The 13,533-nt window shown below is 38.0% G+C and overlaps 1 pseudogene; it reads right to left on the reverse strand.

Moving 5' to 3' along the window:
* Nucleotides 1-3,668: 3,668 nt before the first annotated feature.
* Nucleotides 3,669-6,384, reverse strand: LOC147343936 (olfactory receptor 10AG1-like; annotated as a pseudogene).
* Nucleotides 6,385-13,533: the final 7,149 nt, after the last annotated feature.

Here is a 13,533-nt window from a genome sequence, read left to right on the forward strand (position 1 = left end):
TGTGCTGTTTTGGATCTGTCATGAATCCTCTGCCCCTTATTAATTCCTGAATATTCGGGAATTAAGTGGAATAGCAAACTACTCCCGGGGGCTGAAGAATGCATGCATTTCCTTCATTAGTTTTTCCATATGGTGAAAAATAACTATTTATGACCCTCTTCCTTTTTATGAACCATATGGTAAAAGTGATTATTTACAACCCTCTCTCTTTGATATGGATTGCCTTATGATAATTTGTAAGTCTGGACTTTTGATTTTTATCTTTTCTGAAAATAGTTACCTTGTAAGACAGTATAAATATCCACACTATGTTGAAATAAACACCTTTGCTCCATCAGAACTTGGGTCCCTGTGTCTGTCTGTCTGTCTGTCTGTCTTTCTCTCTCTCTCTCTCTCTGGCTAATTCTCTTGAGTGCAGAGGCTCACTGAGCTCACTTTCTTGTCCAGGCTTCTAAGACCCTCTGGTGAAGGTGCACTGTGCTTTCACCCCCTTGAGAGGGCGCCTCGTGCCTACGTGTAGCAGTGCAAGCCTTGTGTCAAAGGCTTTATTGGCTTTCTGCATAAACCAAGGAATATCAGCCTCTTTCTATCTCTATTTTACTTGCTTATCATTAACTCCAGACCACCAGGTTCCAGTCCATTAAAGGACCTCAACAACAGGCCAGCTTGTAGTTATATCCAAAAAATGACAGAGGGAAAATCTGGCATGTTTGCCTTATCCTGACTGTAACACCACTGAGCCAAGAGCCAAGCATCATCAGCTGAATACAGAGCTCCTGGTTTATAACTAGAGGAAATTGAGGAAGTTACAGTTGGCCACATAGAAGTCATGGGTCATAACTGTCAAGACCAAGTATTCTGTGTTCCCAAGAATACAAATAAAATATATCTTTGTAGTGCAGGCCAAAAATATATATTTTCTTACTGTGAAGGCTTATGAATATTCTAATTTTCCAGGAAGGAAAAGTTACTGACAAAAAAATACATGGAAATTTGAGAGCCTGGTCAACTCTGATTATAAGAGTATTGTTGTTGCTTCTCACCAGGATAATCACATAAAAAAGGAAAATATTATAAAGAGAAACACGCAGACATTGGGAATACAGAAAAATAGAAAAGAACCAGTGTTATCACTGAAGTGAGATGTGCTTCTTGGTTGTGTGTGTGTGTGTGTGTGTGTGTGTGTGTGTGTGTGTGTGTTTGATGTTCTCTCTGTGACAAGAGTGAAATCAATAATTTTTATTTTTATTTTATATAGTAATTTATTTTATATAGTATAGCTATATATAAATATATATTTGTTGTTGCTTTTCAGTCTTCCAGTCATGTCTGACTCTTCACAACCCTATGGACCGCAGCACTCCAGGCCACTATGTCCCTCACCATCTTCCGGAGTTTGCCCAAGTTCATGTCCATTGCATCCATGATGCCATTCAACCATCGCATCTTCTGATGCCCTCTTCTCCTTCTGCCCTCAATCTTTCCCAGCATCAGGGTCTTTTCTAATGAGTCGGCTGTTTGCATCAGGTGGCCAAAGTATTGGAGCTTCAGCTTCAGCATCAGTCCTTCCAGTGAATATTGAAATATATATATTGATATTATATAAAATATATATTATACATATGTAAAAGTGTCTATGTAAATATGTATCCATTTCATAATCTTAAATTTATCTCTGTTTGTAACTATTATTAAAGCCTTTTTAGTCTTTTTTAAAGACATGACCAAACATTATATATTCTGGCTCTGTTTAATTCATAAAACATATGCTATTTCTTTCAAACATCAAATATTATTTGGCTGACATTGAAATTTCTCTGTTAGCTACCAAATATGCTGTAAAATGTTGGGAGGCAATAAGAAAAGAAGAAATGCAGTAATTTTCTTCCATATGTAGTTTTTATTTTCTGGATAAAATTTATTATTTTTGTGATGTGCATATTATTCTCTTTGTAATAAATCCATAGTGCAAAAAAGTATAAATAAATAAATAAGTCAGACATTATCTGAACTCCTGTCACTATAAAGAAGCCCATTCTCTCTTGTAATACACACCCAGATATTGCTGACATATATATACACCAACTAGAAAGATGCACATGTGAAATGATATATGAATATATGGAAGCTATCTCCCTTTGTTTTACAAAAATAGTTATGTTTTATACATGCATTTATGTACTTACTTACAAGTCTAAAAGCTTGGGATTTCCTCACTGATATGGCTCTAAAACATTGTCTTGAGAGACTGTGCAGCATCACATGGTAAACAGTTGCCCATGAATAATATGTTCCATATGAGAACAGCTTACCTTTGCTTTGCTAATGTTGTCTTTTGCAGTATTAAAAAAGGTTTTAATAAACATCCTTGAACAAACACAATTAACCATGATTTTTGTGCAAATATTTTTATGAGGCTTCATTGATATAGTTTTTAAAGTTAAAAACAAATTCTACATATTTAAAAAAAAAATCACTGTTCCCAAAAGATACAGAATTTATTCCAGATGATTAGAATAAAAACACCATAATAAAAAGACTGCTTACACAGTGTATTACTTTCCTAGATGTATTGTAACAAATTATCACAAATTGAGTGGTTTAAGGAACAGAAGTTGAATTTCTCACATCTTTAAAATCCAGTGTCCCAAATCACAATGTTGACAGGGTTTTCCTCCACAGACTCTAAAGGGATAGTCACTCCTTGCCTCTTTCAGCTTTCAGTAATCCTTGACCTGCTTTGCTTCATGGCTGTGTCACTCCCGGTTGCTTCCTCCATCTTCACGTGATATTCTTCTATGTGTCATTGCGTCTCTATTTTTAACTTAATCTCTCTACCTCCCTTATAAGAACTAAGAACACTTATCATAGGATATAGTGTCCTTCCCTTAAATTAAGATAATCTTATTTCAAAGTCCTTAACTGAATTATATCTGCAAAGGCTTTTATTTTCCTAATAAGTTCAGGTTTGCAGATTGTAACCTGACATATATTTAGAGGGATCAACATTCAACCCAATGCAGTTTATAGTTTAAAAGCCTAATGTTCCTAATACTAAGGAGACACTACAAAGGCAAAACATGAAGCTACAAGCTGGAGAAAGTGGTGTCACTAGAGAATAGTCAGCATTGAGGTGACAAAAGATCCTTTTAGGGTTTGTACTCTGAAAGGAATATGGACAGTTGCAAAACAGAGAAAGAAGGGGAAATTGCTAGAAAACACTCAGATTTCCCTACTCCCACCAACTTGGATGCAGTTATTATTTTCTCATCATCTAAATCCAATCTTAAGAACAGAAAAGGACAGTGAATATGCCTGAAGGAATGGGAAGTTTCAAGCAAATTTCTTACAGGGCATGACCATGATCATTAGTTATATTGCAGTTAGCTGTCATTTTATTGATCAGGAAATCTCTTAACTCACTCTTTCCTAGTGAGAGGAAAGCTAGGTCATCAGAATAGATCATTGCCATGGAGATAATGTGTGCTTTGATAACCCAGAAACCCTTAACTCTTTGAAACTAGGGTCCTTTTACATAACGTGAGATGGCAGTGATGATATTAACTATCATTTTATAGGAACATAGAAATAATACTAGATGATATTTTCTGATGTATTTACATGAGAAACATAGAAACAAATTGCTTCTGTAATTTCAAGCCTTCAAATCAAGTTGATAATTTACTTAGTAGTTTTCTCAGTGCTACAGTGATATCTTTGTTCCTCAGAGTATATATAATGGGATTCAACTTTGGGATCAAAACTGAGTAGAAAAGAAAGATCAGCTTCCCAGTTTCTTCAAACTTATTTGGTTTGGGCTGTAATCAGATGGTAGAGGCTGTGCCATAGAATAAGACCACCACTGTGAGGTGAGACAAGCAAGAGGAGAAGGCTTTAGCCCTCCATCTGGTGGATCATGATTTCATAATGTTAGAGATGATTTTGCCATTAGGAGACAACAGTCAACAGAAATGGAACTATGATGAACACCACTGCAACTACATAGACTGCTATCTTGTTCACAAATGTGTCCCTACAAGTAAGCTTGAATACTGGGGGAGGTCACAGAAAAGATGATTAATTGTGGTAGACCCACAAAAGGGCAGACAGAAAACCTGTCATGTTTGCCCAATTACAACAGGAACTCCACTGACCCAGGAGGCAGTGACCAGCTGGACACAGACCTGGGGGTTCATGATCAGACCATAGTGAAGAGGATTACAAATGGCCACGTAGTGGTCATAGGCCATCACAGCAAGGAGGAGACACTCTAAACCTCCAAACAGAAGGGCCTAACACATGTGTAGCACAAGCAATGAAAAAAATGTGCCCTTCTGGTTCAGAAGGTCCACAAGCATTCTTGGGATAATGACAGTTACATAACAGATTTCTAAAATGGAAAAGTGGTTGAGGAAAAAGTACATGGGTGCCAGGGTCCAGCCCCAGTTGGATCCAGGGATTCCCTCAGGATGATGGCATTGGCGATTAGAATAGCAAAGGCTGAGAGATTTTTTAGATGCTCAATAATAACTGGTTTACATGAGAAATCAATAAAGTTCATGACACCAAACTTGCTCTGACCATGAAGGCCGCAGGCGCCCTCTCGAATAGCGGAAGGTGCCCCACCTTAGGCACCTTCTCGAGTGGGTCTTAGAAGTCCAGGCAATGGATGGATGAAACTGGAACCTATTATACAGAGTGAAGTAAGCCAGAAAGAAAAACACCAATACAGTATACTAACGCATATATATGGAATTTAGAAAAATGGTAACAATAACCCTGTGTACGAGACAGCAAAAGAGACACTGATGTATAGATCAGTCTTATGGACTCTGTGGGAGAGGGAGAGGGTGGGGAGATTTGGAGGAATAGCACTGAAACATGTATAATATCATGTATGAAACGAGTCGCCAGTCCAGGTTCGATACACGATACTGGATGCTTGGGGCTGGTGCACTGGGACGACCCAGAGGGAGGGTATGGGGAGGGGGGAGGGAGGAGGGAGGAGGGTTCAGGATGAGGAACACAGGTATACCTGTGGCGGATTCATTTCGATATTTGGCAAAACTAATACAATATTGTAAAGTTTAAAAATAAAATAAAATTAAAAAAAAAAAAGCAGCCCAGGCAAATAAGTGGTCGCAGAGGACCCCCAAGCTCCAAATTATTTTGGCATGAAGGAAGAACAGAAAAGAAAAGGAGGAAAAGGAAACAAGAAAGAACGACAAGGGGAGACCAAGCTTTGGTGAGCAAGGCCCGTAGCTTTATTTTCAACAGGGGCTTTTATACCCTAAGTTGCACATAGAGGATAATAGGGGGTGTGAAATCATGCAAAATCAGCAGTCTTTGATCTTTATCGAAACCAGGGTTTCTTTTCTGCAAATTTATCATATACAAATGGTTTAGGTGATTTACATCATCTTCTGGCCAGAAGGCCTGTTAACATTTTATGACTCTGATAAAGGTTTGTCAACCATAAGACTTATTTTCTCTAAGAGTAATTATTTTAAAGTTTGGCGCCATCCTCTGAAGGTGTTAGATAAAGTTGCATTCCTATAGGGCAGAGGTGCAGTGGGTTTACAACAAAGGAAAGAATTTGTTACCTTAAGGGTCTAAAGTTGTTAACACCAAGGCCACTACTTATATTTTCTACATACCAACTATATCAATTAATACACTTCCAAGGATACAATACAGGGGATGTGGAAACTTGGCAGCAAGTATTGACTCCACAATGAAATCTTCTACTAGTTCTATTCTGACAATTTCTAACTATCCAAGAGGCTCTATATTATTTGAATATCTTAAGCTCCCCATGCCTCTCGCAGTTGGGAGACTGTAAACAATCGTATGCATAGCTGTAGGAGTCCGGGTAAACGTGTCAAGCAAGTTAGAGAGCCATCTGAGGGGTTTGTGAACTAAAACACTCTTGTCACGCCCAGGAACTTTATTAACTGGAGCTGTAAGTTAACTCTTTTTCAGAGAGAGAGATGGTGGTGGGGGACAGCCCCCCATAAAGTCAGAGGTGTAGGTGAGAGCATAAAGCAGTAAAGTAGACAGACTCTTGTTTTGGGGTAGATGCTCAGGTAGGCCCAGAGGGGCACCCCTCGAGTTCTGGCTCTCCTTGCCCACCAGAACTCTCCCACATAACCTTGTTATGGGTGGGGACTCCCATGTTGGCTCCCGGCACATGGGGGTTTGGAGAGTAGGGTCAATTTTTGTTATCAGTACAATGACACTATTGCACATCAGGATGGTCAGATAGAGAACTTAAAATATCCCAAAAAGAATTCATTGGAAATTGGGAATATCAGAAAACCACAAGATGATAAATTTCATCATTGTGGTGATATTTGATTTTTCTGTTCTTAATTTGTACTTCATCTGTAGATATGGTAAGTCCAAGATAGTTAATTAATGCTTTTGAGCAACATTTCCCTTCTGTTAACTGAATTATATGCATGAATTTATTTACATATTCCATACAAGTATTGCTGCCTTTGCCTTGCTCAGTTTCTAAGAAATGAGATTTGAAACCTCATCAATGAACTGATGTACAGTTAAAATCAATTAGAGAAATAAAATCTTCATTTTTTTATACTTGGATGTAGTGATATCAGAGGGCTTCCCTGGTGTCTCAGCAGTAAAAGAATTTGCCTGAAATGCAGGAGATACAGGAGATGTGGGTTTGATCCACGGGCAAGGAAGATCCCTTGGAGGAGGGGATGGCAACCCAGTCTAGTATTCTTGCCTAGAGAATTCCATGGACAAGGAGCCTGGTGGGCTATGGTCCATGGGATCACAAAGAGTCAGACATGGTGGAAGTGACTGGACAGTAGCAGTAATGATACCAGAAACAACAAGATGTATGCATTTTTATTTAGAGCTTATTGTACAGGAATAGTATTAAAGTATTTCACCCCTTTTAAAAGTGAGATTATATATGAAACAGGCTTGCTATTGTTTTTCTTTGGGTTCATCAATTTCTTTTTCTGTGTCTATTGACTTATTCCTTTTCCTTTCAGTTCAAAGCTTTTCACTTAAAACTTTTGCCTAATCGTTATTTAAAACATTTTAAGCCCTCCCACTTCTACTCCAATGAGAACTGACTTTCTTAAACTCATTCTTTGTTACTGGGGGAACAAATATATGTAATAGTATTGTTCTCTACTGTGTATTTCACCCATCAGTTATGCTACACATGGAAAGCATTAGTTACATCATGGGGTCCAATAACATTCCCTATTAATACCCATTGTACACTGCATTACAAATACTGATTAACCTTTAAATCATTCCAAAAATGAAGACCCATTCTTCATGATATTCAGAGTTCCCTGATAGCTCAGTTGGTAAAGAATCCACCTGTAATGCAGGAGACCCTGGTTTGATTCCTGGGTCAGAAAGATCCAATGGAGAAGGGATAGGCTACCCACTCCAGTATTCTCGGGTTTCCCTTGTGACTCAGCTGCTAAAGAATCTGCCTGCAAGACGGGAGACCTGGGTTCGATCCCTACCAGAGTCCAGCCCCAGTTGGATCTAGGGATATCTTCAGGAGGACAGCGTTGGCGAAAGGACAGTAAAGGGGAGAGACAGAGGCTTGATCTGACTGGTTTATGTGGGAAACCAATAAAGTTCATGACACCAAACTTGTTCTGACCATGGAGGCCACAGGCGCCCTCTCAAATAGCTGAAGGTACCCCACCTTAGACACCTTTTCGAGTGGGTCTTAGAAGTCCAGGCAAGTAAGTGGTGTCAGAGTCCCCACGCTCCAAATCAGTCATCTTGAAGGAAGAAAAGAGAAGAAAAGGATAAAAAAGGAAGCAAGAATGACACAGAGAGACCAAGCCTGATGAGCAAGGCCAGTAGCTTTATTTTTAAAGGGAGCTTATATACCTTAAGTTGTGTATAGAGGATAATAAGGGGTGTAAAATCATGTAAAGTCAGCAGTCTTTGATCTTTATCGAGACCAGACTTTTTCTTCTGCAAACTTATCATATACAAATGTTTTAGGTGATTTACATCATCTTTTGGCCAGAAGGCCCATCAACATTTTATGACTCTTTGTTCCGATAAAGGTTAGTTAACCAGAAAACATTTTTTTTTTTTTTAAGAATAATTATTTTAAAGTTTGGCGCCATCTTCCAAAAATGTTAGATAAAGTTGCATTTCTAAAGGGCAAAGGTGCAGTGGGCTCATAACAAGGAAAGAATTTATTACCTTAAGGGTCTAAAGTTGTTAACACCAAGGCCACTACTTATTTTTTTATATATATACCAACTATATTAATTAATATACTCTCAAGGACACAATACAGGGGATGTGGAAACTTGGCAACAGCATTGGCTCAACAATGAAATCGTCCACCAGTTTTATTTTAATAATTTTTAACTCCTCGAGAGGCTGTATACTATTTGAATATCTTAAGCTTCCCATATCTCTCGCAGTTGGGAGGCTGTAAACAATTTTATGTGTAGCTGTAGGAGTCTCTATAAACCTGTCAGGAAAGTTAGAGAGCCATCTGAGGGGTTTGGATTGAAACACTCTTATGCCCAGGAGGCTTATTAACTAGAGCTCTAAGTTGATTTTTTTCAGAGAAAGGTGGTCGGGGATAGCCCCCCGTTAATGTCAGAGGAGTTGGTGAAAGTTGTAAATTAGTAAAACAGACAGATTTTGGTTTTGGGGTAGATGTTCAAGTAGATCCAGGGGGCCCCTCGAGTCCTGACTCTCCTTTGCATATCAGGCCTCTCCGCATGACCTTTGTCATGGATGGGAACTCCCGTGCTGGCTCCCGGCAGATCCCTGGGTTGGTAACATCCCCTAGAGAAAAAAAGGCTACCCCCTCTAGAATTCTGGCCTGGAGAATTCTATGGACTGTCCATGCAGTCACAAAGAGTCAGACATGACTGAGTGATTTTCACTTTCATGATATTTTAATATAGTCTGTTCTTAACCTATGTGATTCTCTGATCCATTGTCATCTACTTCTCTTACAACCAAATAAGATAATTCCTATACAATTCCCTTGTAATTTTATCTAATAAATGTAACTTTATTTAAACCCTATGATTATTTATTTTAGGAATGCAAATGGAAAAAGCATATGAGTGGAACTAACACACACACACACACACAGAGGCCTGTTATCTTGCAATCAGATATCAGGCAGTCAACATTGTGTGACAATTTTCATAACACTTTATTGTTTATTCTCTGTGTTTTCATATTTCATTAAATCTACTATATCTGTTCCCATTTCCAGCTCCAAAAACTATCGTTTTTGCATTGATTCTTTGATAAAAAAAAATTGAGTCAACAAATGTTCTCTCATATTTCTCTATTTCCACTAGAATTAGTTTTCAAAATTATCTTAAGTGAAAGTTTTATTATAAATACTATTATTATTATTGCTATTTCACTTATTTCTAATTTTATTTTATCATCTAGAAAGTTAATAAATACATTGGTTAATTTAAGTTGTTAACAAATTTTCAGACAAAGGTCTCAGAATTTCATATTTTTCTCTTTTATCCTTTTTATTTTAAATCTCAAATTCACAACTACTTTTATTTTTTTTTATTTAAATTTATTTATTTTAATTAGAGGCTAATTACTTTACAATATTGTATTGGTTTTGCCATACATCAACATGAATCTGCCACAGGTGTACACGTGTTTCCAATCCTGAATCCCTCTCCCACCTCCCTCCATATACCATCCCTCTGGGTCATCCCAGTGCACTAGCCCCAAGCTTCCTGTATCCTGTATCAAACCTGGACTGGCGATTCATTTCTTATATGATATTATACTACTTTTAAATAAAACCATCTAACATCTTACCTTCATGGATTTACATGAAGTTATCTATGAGAATATAGATGTTTTGACCCTGTAAGTTTTTACAATTCTTTTGAATCAGGAAGTCACTGTCTTTCTGGATTATTCTTCAAAGATTAGCAGCTCTTATATAGGAAGTAGTCATGCTCACCCTGGGGGACATTTTCTCTTGAGTATCAATTTAATTTATAGTAGACTGTTTCTGTTCAGTGATCATCTGGGTTTATGTTTTAAGAATACTTTTTCTATAGATGATTTGTCCTCTGAAGCTCCTTCTTGGCATAAATGTTCCCCCGTGTGGGGGTGGAAAAATGACACTTAATTATCTAGTATCAATAGTGGAAAAATGACAATTATCTAGTATCAATAGTACTTTCTGGAAAAAAATTAACACTTTCAGCTTATTGCATTTCAGACCATTAGTAATTACTGTAAGTTTGCCTTCCTTAATTTTATTCCCATAATTCATTAAGATCTCATCTTTCACATCTTTAGAAAAGTGTGTCACTTACTAATACACAAACATGATATGGTTGCTCTTTCCAATACACTGTGGGGAGGATTAGATCCATTTTTAGAAGTGGAACACTGTTCCTAGATTAACTTTTGTGGAAATTAAAGCACGTTGTATCTGCTGACAAAAATCTAGGTAGTTTTATTCATGTTAGGATATCTAGTTGGTCATCAGCATAGGTATCTAGCAGATTCAAAATGAGAGGCACATTTAAAATAGCCTAGAGTCTGTTTTAAAAGAAAGACAGATATCCTATATTAACATACACATGCATAAATATATATGTATGTATGTGTGTGTGTGTGTGTGTATATATATGTCTGTGTGTGTGTGCGTGCTTGAGAAAAATGATACTGATAAACCTATTTGCAAGGCATGAATATAGACACAGACATAGATAACAGACTTGTGGACACAGCAAGGAAAGGAGAGGGTGGGGCAAACTGAAAGATTAACATTGAGACATACACACCACCACAAGTAAAGCAGATAGCTAGTGGGAAGTTCCTAAATATATAAAACAGGGAGCTCAACCTGGTGCTCTGTGACAACCTTAGGGGGGTGGAGTGTGGAAGGGAGGTTAAAGACAGAGGGGATATATGTACATCTATGACTGATATACTTTGCTGTATGGCAGAACCAAAACAACATTGTAAAGCAATTATCCTCCAATTAATACATTTTTAAAAAATAAACATTTAAACACAATTATTTAAGACAGGAAAGAAAAAAAAAAAAAACTTATCCTTTCAAAATGTTTTTTCTATTTCAACTACTTCCAGGCAGGTATGTAGGTAAAATTATCAGGAATGAGGTTACAAGGCCAATATCCACTTCTGCTCATAAGCACATTTTTTCTTTCTGTTTAGAGATTCTTTGACAATTTGAAACACTATTCATGTTTCTAAAATTGCATTTCTTTTTTATATTTTAAATTTGCTTCTCTTTATTACAGCATGTTCCTCATAAATTGGACTTATGTACTCTTTTTTAGAATTGATGTTGTATCCATGTCATTTAGTATCATGTTTATTTACAAATGAGAATTGCACTGATGATTTGTTTCAGCTAAGTTTTACTTACAGAATGGAACAAACTGAATGACTGTCACCCATCACCCATGTGAGTAAACTGATCTAATCCTTAAATCTATCATTAGGATATTGAATTGAATGTTTCTCTGTTCAATTCAATATCATCATCACCTGAAAACTAATCTACACTCTGAGACAATATCTCAAATATACCAGTGTAACAAAATAAAGAAACATCTTGCAATCATATTACAGCACAAGTTTGCAGTCAGTGATGAAGAAACTCTGGTGTTTCCATCTAAGAGTCCCACTGTTCCTACTTATTCTTTGTAGTTTCCTACTGGATCTTCAGAATGCAGAAACCTGAGATGGCAGACACACAGAACGTAAGGAAACAAATACACTATTCAGAGCCTCTGTATGTAATAAACACATCACTTCTACCCATATGTCATTGTAGAAAGTAACCACCTGGTGCAATGTAGTTCTGAGAAGTTTAGGGAATGATGTTCACTATATGCCAATAACACAGATGCATTTGAAGAGCATAAAGCCAGACTCTGCCACAGTCCTCACTTTTGCTCACTAAAAAAAAAAAAAAGGTGTTATAGCATGCTGCAACACGTATACCTTTAGACTGATGACTTAGCATGACACATAAAGGAATAAGTATTTATGGTATATATTTACACATGTTAATTTGTTTTATAGATATATTTCAGCCTAACAACACTACATCATTATTATTTTCATTCATCTTTGATGCTTAAATTAGCAATAATGTTGCATAATTTCCAAAATCACTGCAGATGGTGACTGTAGCCATGGAATTAAAAGGCACTTACTATTTGGAAGGAAAGTTATGACCAACCTAGATAGCATATTAAAAAGCAGAGACATTACTTTGTCAACAAATGTCTGTCTAGTCAAGGCTATGGTTTTTCCAGTGGTCATGTATGGATGTGAGATTTGGACTGTGAAGAAAGCTGAGCACCGAAGAATTGATGCTTTTGAACTGTGGTGTTGGAAAAGACTCCTGAGAGTCCCTAGGACTGCAAGGAGATCCAACCAGTCCATCCTAAAAGAGATCAGTCCTGGTTGTTCACTGAAATGACTGATGTTGAAGCTGAAACTCCAATACTTTGGCCACCTTATGCGAAGAGCTGACTCACTGGAAAAGACCCTGATGCTGGGAAGGATTGGGGGCAGGAGGAGAAGGGGACTACAGAGGATGAGATGGCATCACCGACTCGATGGACATGAGTTTTGGTAAACTCTGGGAGTTGGTGATGGACAGGGAGGCCTGCCGTGCTGCGATTCATGGGGTCACAAAGAGTAGGACACCACTGAGCGACTGATTTGATCTGATCAGTTCAGTTCAGTCACTCAGTGGTGTCTGACTCTTTGCGACCCCATGAATCGCAGCACGCCAGGCCTCCCTGTCCCTCATCAACTCCCGGAGTTCACTCAGATTCACGTCCATCGAGTCAGTGATGCCATCCACCCATCTCATCCTCTGTAGTCCCCTTCTCATCCTGCCCCCAATCCCTCCCAGCATCAGGGTCTTTTCCAATGAATCAACTCTTCACATGAGGTGGCCAAAGTACTGGAGTTTCAGCTTTAGCATCATTCCTTCCAAAGAAATCCCAGGGCTGATATCCTTCAGAATGGACTGGTTGGATCTCCTTGCAGTCCTAGGGACTCTCAAGAGTCTTCTCCAACACCACACTTCAAAAGCATCAATTCTTTGGCGCTCAGCCTTCTTCACAGTCCAACTCTCATATCCATACATGACCACAGGAAAAACCATAGCCTTGAGTAGATGAACCTTTGTTGGAAAAGTAATGTCTCTGCTTTTGAATATGCTATCTAGGTTGGTCATAACTTTCCTTCCAAGGAGTAAGCATCTTTTAATTTCATGGCTGCAGTCACCATCTGCAGTGATTTTGGAGCCCAGAAAAATAAAGCTTGACACTGTTTCCACTGTTTCCCCATCTATTTCCCATGAAGTGGTGGGACCAGATGCCATGATCTTCGTTTTCTGAATGTTGAGCTTTAAGCCAACTTTTTCACTCTCCTCTTTCACTTTCATCAAGAGGCTTTTCAGTTCCTCTTCACTTTCTGCCATAAGACTGGTGTCATCTGCAT

This window comes from Bos grunniens, chromosome 26 (genome assembly GCF_055505025.1).
Source record: "Bos grunniens cultivar Pamir isolate PY7600 chromosome 26, Bosgru_T2T1.0, whole genome shotgun sequence".
NCBI classification, from domain to species: domain Eukaryota; kingdom Metazoa; phylum Chordata; class Mammalia; order Artiodactyla; family Bovidae; genus Bos; species Bos grunniens.